The sequence below is a fragment of the Mustela erminea genome, chromosome 8 (genome assembly GCF_009829155.1).
Source record: "Mustela erminea isolate mMusErm1 chromosome 8, mMusErm1.Pri, whole genome shotgun sequence".
NCBI lineage: Eukaryota > Metazoa > Chordata > Mammalia > Carnivora > Mustelidae > Mustela > Mustela erminea.
The window spans coordinates 110,689,630-110,699,773 of record NC_045621.1 but is presented as its reverse complement, the minus strand read 5'-3'; positions in this window follow the sequence as shown (position 1 = coordinate 110,699,773).

The window sequence follows — 10,144 nt, the reverse complement described above, 5'->3', positions numbered from 1 at the left end:
AATCTGTTAAGTGGGCACAGTTATTAACATTTTGCATATGAGGAAACAGAGGATCAAGAAGGCTAAGTTATGTCACACAAGTCCCAGGACATTGGAGAGCTGCTACTGGAACCCAGCCATAACACCGCTACCTCCTTAAATTGCAGTGTCCCAGACGTAAGCTTTTTAAAACTGACCTTGACTTCTCTTGTGATTATGTCTGTTTGGAAGGGGCAGGCAAGACAGAATAAAGATACCTATATAGGATGAATGGGAGCTCCCATTATGTTATGTGTTATAATCTCTTTTAACTCTCCTGTACAAATTTTGAAGTGTCAGGTTGTCAAGACATTTTGTTTATTTTAACTAATTTGTTCTCCCACTATAGATAGCAAATATGAGCCCCTGAGTTTTGATAAGAACAGTTGAAAGTTGTGAACTTTGTTCACATCACTTGCTATTACCAGCTGTTCTTTTTAAGCTTTCAGAAACTCTGAAGAGAATTTCTGCTTATGAACACATAATCTGGATAGAGGGTAATTTTACTTTGTATTTTACTCTTGCCAGGTTATGTTTAGTCCTTTTCCTCTTCTCACCCCTACCCCAGTTCTTGATGCTGTTTTGGTGACAAGAAAAGTAACTGTATCCCCCTGTCCCTGCCTAAATCCATGAATATGATGATAAAGCAACAGAGAGGTGGCAAAGATCACTTAAAATAACTTTTCTGAGTATGTTTTATTTTTCTTTATTTAGTAGTTGGGAAAGAACAAATGTATTTAGAAATGTAAACTATACGTGAGTAATTCAAGAGGAAAATGATCCACATTCATAGGATTTCTCTGTGGCCATTTTAAAATATGCTAACTGTCAATAAAACTTAGAAAAGGAGAATATGTGATACTGTGTATGATTTCCTGGGATTGAAATCTTTTGTATGTGACTTATTTTTAAAGAGAACAGGAGAATATTTGAATTTGGTTGGTTAAAAATAAATTGTTAGTTCTTTTTGTATTTTATGGCAATATATTGAATATGTGAAAAGAAAGAAGGTGTTTAACCTTGAAGAGTTCATTTTTATTTTTCTTAAGGAAATACTGGCTCTAGTAGACTTTATTTTGTGTTTTTTATAAATAAGCAACCCTTCAGTGGGGCTCAATTTTGGAACTCTTGGAAGCACTGCAACTCCTGCAACAACATCTGCTCCTTCAGGTGGTTTTGGAACCGGGCTCTTTGGATCAAAACCTAGCACTGGTTTCACTCTGGGAGGAACATATACAGGTAAGGAGGATTGTCACATTTCAGGGAATAGGTATGGGATATTCTTTTTAAGGTTCTGCTTTATATCTCTTCCCTTTATAGGGATTGTCATTGGTGTCAGACCTAAAAATTGGTAGATATTAAGATGAAAAAATATATAGGGATGTGGAATTAAGGGCCAGTGATAGGCCTAACATTGGTTATGATCCTATTCTAGTGTAAAGGAAAACACACATTTAGGGGTTGTTGGATGGCTCAGTTGGTTAAGGGTCTAACTCTTGATTTCCACTCGGGTCATGATGTCATGCTTGCAGAATGAGACCTTCTTTGGGCTTTAAGCTCCTTGGGGAGTCTGCTTGAGATTCTCTCTCTCTTTCCCTATCCTCCTGTTGCATACTGCACCCTCCCTCCCCCAAGCTCTTTCTCAAAATTAAATAAATCCTAAAAATAGAAGAGGCACAAATTTAAAGAAATGAGATTTTTTTAAGAAAGATTTTATTTATTCATCAGAGAGAGCGAGAATAAGCAGGGGGAGTAGGAGGCAGAGGGAGAGGCAGGCTCCCACCGAGCAAGGAGCCCATTGCAGAACTTGATCCCAAGACCCTGGGATCATGATCTGAGCTGAAGGCAGCCACTTAATAACCAACTGAGCCACGCAGGCATCCCAAGATATCTCTTTTCAAAATAACTTCTTTTTTGGTATACTTGACACAAAGAAGATATACCTCTTTAAATATAAAGAATTAATTTAATTTTTACATTAGAGTATATAATGCAGTGTTTCACCTTAGTGAAGATAAGTCAAGTTTACCAATTTGGATGTTAATTTAATTTAGCATATGTGGGGCAGTCAGCATCCTTTCTTGCTATAACATTATAATTTACCTTCCTAAGAGGCGTTTTAAGTTTTTATATTATTAAAACAGTTGTTTTGATGGGAAAAGGGCAAGAGGTCAAGGTTTCTGGTAGACATTTCGATAATAAAAATCTGTTTTTTAATACTTAAAGATATTTGGTTATTAAAAATATGTTTCAGTAATGCTGCCATTTCAAAGCTTATTTCTTTATTTACTCTTTATTCTGTACCCTCAGGGCCTCTTGGTCTCTGTTACCACTTTATGCATTGACATTCCAGCTTTGATTGCAACTTTTCACAGCCACACATAGAAAATGTAAGAACTGGGGGTGCCTGGGTGGCTCAGTGGGTGGAGCCGCTGCCTTCGGCTCAGGCCATGATCTCAGGGTCTTGGGATCGAGTCCCGCATCAGGCTCCCTGCTGAGCAGGGAGCCTGCTTCCCTCTCTCTCTCTCTCTGCCTGCCTCTCTGTCTACTGTGATCTCTCTCTGTCAAATCAATAAATAAAATCTTTAAAAAAAATGTAAGAACTGCAGGAATGCGGGAGCCTCCAGTGAGCTTCTTGAAATGACTTTGTGTGCCAGTGTTTGCTTAGAGTAGATTTTTTTCTCCTTGCCTAATGTTGTTATAAGCAGTAGTTGTTTGCATTTATAAATCTTATTCCCTATATAATTATATATAGCCTATAATATGAAAACCAGTGCTATAGGAAGAACGTTTCTATTAGCGGTTATGGTAGAAGATACTGGTTGTTGTAGTATCATATCCTGAGGATGACTCTAAGTCTTGCCCTTGTAATAAACCCCCCAAAATGTCATCTGCCATTGATGATTAAATTTTATTTCTCTTTTTGTCCCCAGGAATAGCAACAGCTATAACTACAGGATTAACTCTGGGTAAGAATTTTTTTTTAATTTTTTATTTTTTATAAACATATATTTTTATCCCCAGGGGTACAGGTCTGTGAATCGCCAGGTTTACACACTTCACAGCACTCACCAAAGCACATATCCTCCCCAATGTCCATAACCCCACCCCCCTTCTCCCAACCCCCCTCCCCCCAGCAACCCTCAGTTTGTTTTGTGAGATTAAGAGTCACTTATGGTTTGTCTCCCTCCCAATCCCATCTTGTTTCATTGATTCTTCTCCTACCCACTTAAGCCCCCATGTTGCATCACCACTTCCTCGTATCAGTGAGATCATACGATAGTTGTCTTTCTCCGCTTGACTTATTTCGCTGGGTAAGAATTTTTGAGGAAAGATCCCAGATCTGTGGTTTTTTTCTCTTCTCTTTCTTATTATCTCACAGAGCTGGGGTATAGAAGGAAGCATGTAAGGAACCTAATAGATCACAGACACTGACTCATACAGCCTTTCAGTACTGGAGTTTATAAAAAAGTCAATGACTTTTTAATTCAGAAAAAAACCTTTAAATACAGAAATGGTTTTATTCTCTGGAGGTTTATTTTACATTGTATTTTTATAGTCACTTGAACCCTTTTAGTGAAAAAAAAAAAGGCAACAAACTCTAGACCAGAAGTCTTAGAATTAAGCCCTGGTTGTACCTCCAAATCATTGTGAGGTCTTAGGTATTCATGTAGTATCTGTCAGCTTTTGGTTATCTGGAAAACAAGGGTAGGACTGAAAGGTTTATGGATTTCTTTCCAGCTCAAAAACACCATGGTTCTCTGTAGCGATATGCCAAAGGGAATGTGAGTAAGTAGGATGACAGTTAATAATGTCAAAGGAAATGACTGAATGAAAGGACAGTGAGGAAACTCAGTTAAAGTTAAATTTATTAATTTAATTAACATTTGAAGTAAACTACAGATTGGTGGACTTCTTCATTTGGATGCTACTCATCTGTTACCAGCAGAAAGTGTAACCCATCTGTTCACTTCCAGAGTTTTGGACAGGATTGGCTTCGGGGCAAGCAGTTGGATTCTCTTCTTTTCTGAGATTTTAGAACCCATACAGGATTCCAAAGCACTGTACCCTGGCAGGAATTTCTGGTTGTGGTAAGGGCAATCCAGAAGTTTAATTTCTGGCAGCTGCTTCTCTCAGTGTCTTTAGGGAAAGCCAAAATGCAGGTCATTATGTATTTCCTCATTTAATAGTTTGGAGCAGCTACTACTTCCTAACTCTGTGGCCTTGAGTATACATAATGCTTTGAACATTTAGTATTAGCTGTTGGTGTGGTGATGATACTGGTGGTGCAGGTGGTACTAATGATGTCAAGAGCATGAGCATGAGTATGAGTAAGGCATTCAGTGGGTGATGAGGTGAAGGTGACTGGCAGGTATACTAACATGTTCTTGTATGAACTGATAAGTGCTCTAACATGTATGAAAGGCACCAAAGGCACTACTAAGGGAAGTAGAGGAAGATAAGAGTAGAAGTTTATTTTGGGGGCAGGAAACATCATTCCTGATGGAGAAGTGCAACAGCCCAGTCATAAGGGGATTCAGGGAAGTAGGAAAAGTACTTGGTTAGAATTTAGGATTCAGAAGTGGGAATGGTAGGGAGAGAGGGGGTGTGAAGAGCAGATTGGAAGTAGATAGGAAAGGTGGTTGTGTGCCACGCCTTTTGACTCTAGGGTAGAGATAGTATAGAGCTAATAAGAGCCTTCAGTCAGAGAGAATCACCAGGGTATTATTTTTTGTTGGTGTTCTCACTTCTTCTTTTTTTAAAGTAACTGAAATAATTCCAAGAATAGATTAAAGTTTAGAGGGACTGATAGCACAGAAACAAATTAAGAGGTTATAATTGTTCTTGAGAGGAAGATGACCTGAGCTAAGGGTTTTGAGGATGCTTGTAATCCAGAGCTATTTCTGCAGTAGAATCAGCAGGATTCGTGGCTAGTAGAATGCAGGAGAGAGAAGGGCTGTCAGGGGTGATTATGGTTTCTGGCTTGAGCAACTGAGTGGACCATGGCAGGGGGTTTAGGAAATGTTTTGTGTAGGGAGGCATAGAGGTGCAAAGTTAAGGGACATCCCGGTAGAACTAACCAGTGGAGACTCTGGTAGGTGTAGATTTAGACCCATGTTCCCCTAGCTGAGATTCTGTAGTTGGGAAGTATGGGAGCAGGCCTGGAGCCATAGGCAGTATCATTTAAGAACTGAAGAGAGGAAGGAGATGGACAAAAGCAGACTGGAAGGAGTAGCCAGAGTTGACAGAAGTAAAGGAAGAGGAAACAGTAGACAATGGTGGTTTAAATAGCGTTGGAGGGGAGGAATATTTTTCTGTTGAGTATAGAGCAAAGGAGGGGTAAGTGCTGTTTCAGGTAAATCCAGGGGTAGAACTGAAATTGGATTTCAATATTACCACATTGATGGGACTTTTTCTTGCTTTTCCTAAGGTCATAGCATCCTCTTTTTTTAATTATTCACCATGATTTGGTTCCAACTTCTGTATTTTCCTTTTTTATACCTACCCACGTATCCTTCTAGCTACAAAAGTAGGGTCACGAACTTTTAGGGATCCTGATTGAAACCGATGTAATACATATACAGTTACGGTAAAATAGGATTTGTTTGCTTGTTTGACACAGGAACGCCAGCTACTACATCTGCATCTACAACAGGTTTCAGTTTAGGATTCAGTAAACCTGCCGCATCTGCCACACCATTTGCTCTCCCTATTACTTCTACCTCAACTAGTGGTCTAACTCTTTCATCTGCTCTGACGTCAACTCCAGCAGGTGAGGCAGAATGGAAAAAGTCACGTTTTGTGGTTGAATTTTGTTTTGTTTTTGGCTAGTGAGTACAGGTATCCACCTTATTAAAGATAACTTCAGTTTTGGAAAGTTTTTATTTTAATCACTCAGCAATTATGATCCTACAAAGATCATCATTGGCTTTAAAGCAGCAGGGGCCATCCTGGAAGTTGATCTCTGTTTACAGAGCAAGGCAGGGACAGGGTGAGAGGTAGAATGTAAAACTATTAATATTCACTTTGTTTTCAAGGAGCATATTGGTGACAAGAAAGGATAAAGAATTTGCATCAGCCTTGCCTGCCTTAGGATTCATTCCATTTTGAAGGCGAATTTGGCGTCCTGGATTGAAAACTCTTTATTATTCTCTGGAATCAGTTACCTTATACCATTCTAGTGTTACCTAGAACTCTTATTTGTGTCACTAGCGTTTGCCTTACGGTCTTCTTTCTCTTTATTCTTAAGTATATGTAATTTTATCTTTAGCAAGTATTTTTTTAGGAAAAACTAGAGGGAATTTTGTCATGGACGTGAGGGCTGTCTTTTTCGGTGGTGGTGGGGAATGTTTTGTATTTTCTCCAGTGTTCTTAGAAATAATGTTTCCTTTTGAAGCCTTACAGTTTTACTTTTTATAGCATCTACAGGATTTACCCTAAGTAATTTGGGCAGAACAACAGCTACAACTACTACCCCATCAACAAGCCTTTCCTTAGGGGGAGCCTTAGCTGGTTTGGGAGGTTCACTTTTCCAGAGTTCAAATACAGCCACATCAAGGTAATTAATGGTATTCATTTTCCGAAATAGTAAATATTTATATTTAAATTTACTTTATCTGTATTTTGACCTTTTGAGCAGACCACTTTGTCTCTTTAACCTGAATGTTTTGTTAGTATGAAAACTGAATTATAAAATAATGGTTTTCATGCATAATTGGACATCATAGCCATATTGTAGAAAAAAAATTTTCTGCTTCTCAGTATTGACTGACTATATAAAGAAACAAAGAAGGGCCTGTTTAAGGAGCCTATAAACTATTCTAGAGAAATTTATCAATAAATGGTAGTTGTAGAGTCTTGGATCATTTGGTATCTTAAGTTCATTGTGAAACAACTTGACCTTTCAAGGCCCAGGTTTTAAGAATGGCTTTCCATTACAGGCATCAGGAAAGGGTATTAGCGTGCTTCGAAGAAAAGGTTTTAGAACACAAGTATTAAATTTATTATAGTCAAGCAAAATACTAAAGTATCAATTCAATTGGCAGAGAATACTTAATATTTTCCATCTTGGATTGATTTTTCATTTCTTTCTTATTTTGAAATTACCTTCATGTTAAGGATTCTGTCGATGTTTTGACTATTCAAATATACTATAAATATATTTATATATAAATATAAATGAATGAATAATAGAGGAAACATGATACTATATATAATGTAATAGAATACCATGTAGGAGTGAGAAGAGCTTTCCTCTGATTTGAAATCATTGTATAATTATCTCACATAGCAATATAATATCAAGAATTTCTCTTTAACAATTTATGAGTTAGGAAAAACATATTTTTTGGCATTGAAACATGTTAAAATCATAGCATTTCCAGTAATACATATGTTCATGTATAAGGGCTATTTAATTTCAGAAGTTTTACTCAACACCTCATAGGTGTCTAATACTTGGTCGTGTGGGAGAGATGAAGGAGTATGACCTAGTGTTTTCTATTAAACAGCTCTTTCATGTCCTCTGTTCAGGTACTAAATTTAGTGAAGAAACTCTGGGTCAGTGGAAGGGGAAAAAAGGAGTTGGTGAAGATAATCTGTAAAAATTTGTAGCATTCAGGTTTGCATTATCTTTCAGATACTTGTCTTTGTCACTGTAGTCTCACCTTGTAGGTATTCAAAATATCTCCTAATAACTAAATCACTGGATGACTGTAACATACATTTCTTTGTAGGATAAGTATTTAAACATCTCTCCTAAAGAGTCCTATGAGAGCAAAACACAAAAATAACAGAAAGGGGAGGTGGAGGATTGTTTTTGTGTCTTGCTAATGAGTTTTTAGGCCTGCTACAATTTTTATTAGGCTCTAGACACACGTCAGTGCTTGATTTATGGTTGCGCTAACTAAAGATACCCCTGTTTTTTTTTTTTAATGGACATTTATTTAGCTGTATATTTTTTTCACACATTGTCGGTATTTAAATCCACTCTTCATATATCCCCTGCTTTTATTCAATACATCTACTGTTTCCTCTGTTTAAAGTAAATAGCATCTGTCCAAAAAGAACCACAGTTATGTGAGCTTGGTAATGCATGGACTTAGATGATTTACCAATGCGTGGTCTTTAAAATTTTGCTACTTGATTTACAAGCATACATTCATGACTTAAGATTAACTGTAGTTTAGCCCCTTCAATTCCTTTTGTCAGTGAGGTAGGATTTAAATAAATGAAGTCTACTTCTTTCATTAAATTTTTTTTTGAAAAAGCTTGGGAGTATGAAATTTGATGTTTGAACTGTAAGGCTTCTAACTCTCAGTTCTTTAAATTTCATGAATAATGAAACTATTTGCTTTATAAGATTTATAAGATTTATAAGATTTGCTGAAATCTTATAAATCATTACCGGATTATTTTATTTATGTAATTTATTTATCTGCTTACCAGCTTTCCTGAGGTATAATTGAGAAGTAAAATTGTAAGATATTTAAAGTGTAGAGCATAGTGATTTCATATATACATGCACATTGTAAATGCCCATCAAGTTAATTAACACATCCAATACTTGATAATTTTAAAAGTATCCAATTACAAAGCATGACTAGAGGACAAGAAGTATTCACCTGGAAATATACAAACTAAAACTGCTTTTTCAGGAGGATTTTAAAAAAACAAGTAGTATGTTCACATTTACTGAATTAACAGATAAACTCTGACCTTTTCAGTAAAGAAAAATTAATAGACCCGTAAATACAGAGAACTGGTGGTTGCCCGAAAGGGTAGGGAGGACAGGCAAAATGGCTGAGGGGGAGTTGGTACAACCTTCCAGTTATGGAATAAGTCACAGGGATGGATATAATCAGTCGTACTGTAATAAGGTTGTATGGTGACAGATAGGGTAGTGACACTTGTGGTGAACATAGCATGTATAGACTTTTCAAGTCACTTTTGTACACTAATGTGACATTGTGTGTCTATACTTTAAAAAATTACCTAAAAAGTAAAGAAGTTAAAATTATATTATCCAGACTACATACACCATTGAAATCCCAGCTTTAGACTTATTCCATGTTATTTGCTTAAACCAATTATGAAGAAAAATGGGATCCAGCTTGAAAGCATTTGAGAATTTTGTCCATTGAGGGAAAATCATTGTAAAGACTTTGTAAATTATATTTGGTTTATTTGTAGGACTTGGACAGAATGCTTTAGGCTTGACTTTGGGAACCACAGCAGCTACTTCAACTGCAGGCAATGAAGGTCTTGGTGGTGTAGATTTTAGTACCTCATCAGATAAAAAGAGTAAGTAATGTTCTGTTGTAACAGTAACTTAAATTTCTATGTCAGTAAGATTTTTAGTTATATGTTCAGTAGTAAAGTTTTACTTTTAAAATTTACTTTATATCTCACAAATTTTTTGTGTATTATGTATTTAAGATTTTATTTTCATAGAAAACTGAGTTTTGTTTATGCATATGGTTATGTAGCTATCAGTGTGTGTATTAATATATGTTCTTAAGTTGGGATCATGAACACATATATGGTATATAAGTTGATACTTGAACAACATGCTTTGAACTGGTTAGGTCCACTTATATGTGAATTTTTTCCAGTAAAAGTGGAGTACTGTAAATGTGTTTTCCTTATGATTTTCTTAATATTTTCTTTTCTCTATCTTATTTTATTGTAAGAATGCAGTATGTAGTTCATATAACATACAAAGTGTGTGTTAATAGACTTTATATTGTCAGCAAACATTCTGGTCAGCAGGAAGCTATTAGTAAAGATTTTGGGGAGTCAAATTATGTACAGATTTTCAACTGCCTGGGTGTTTAGGACCCTTGAATCCCGGCATTGTTCAAAGGTCAACTGTATTGCTTTGTAACCTGTTCTTTCTCATATGTTATATCACCAATATTTGTCAGTCCAGTAATTCTTTAGGAGTGTTTTATTGCTGCTTAAATCAGCTTTATGGATCGATACATCATTAATCAGCCGTCATTCCATTATTAGTGTTTGTATTCAGTTCGTATATTCTAGGAAGTATCAACATATTGAGCATCTTTATGGGGAGAGGCAATGTGGTATTGTAGCTTAAGGGGATAGACTTGAGCTGAAATCTGGC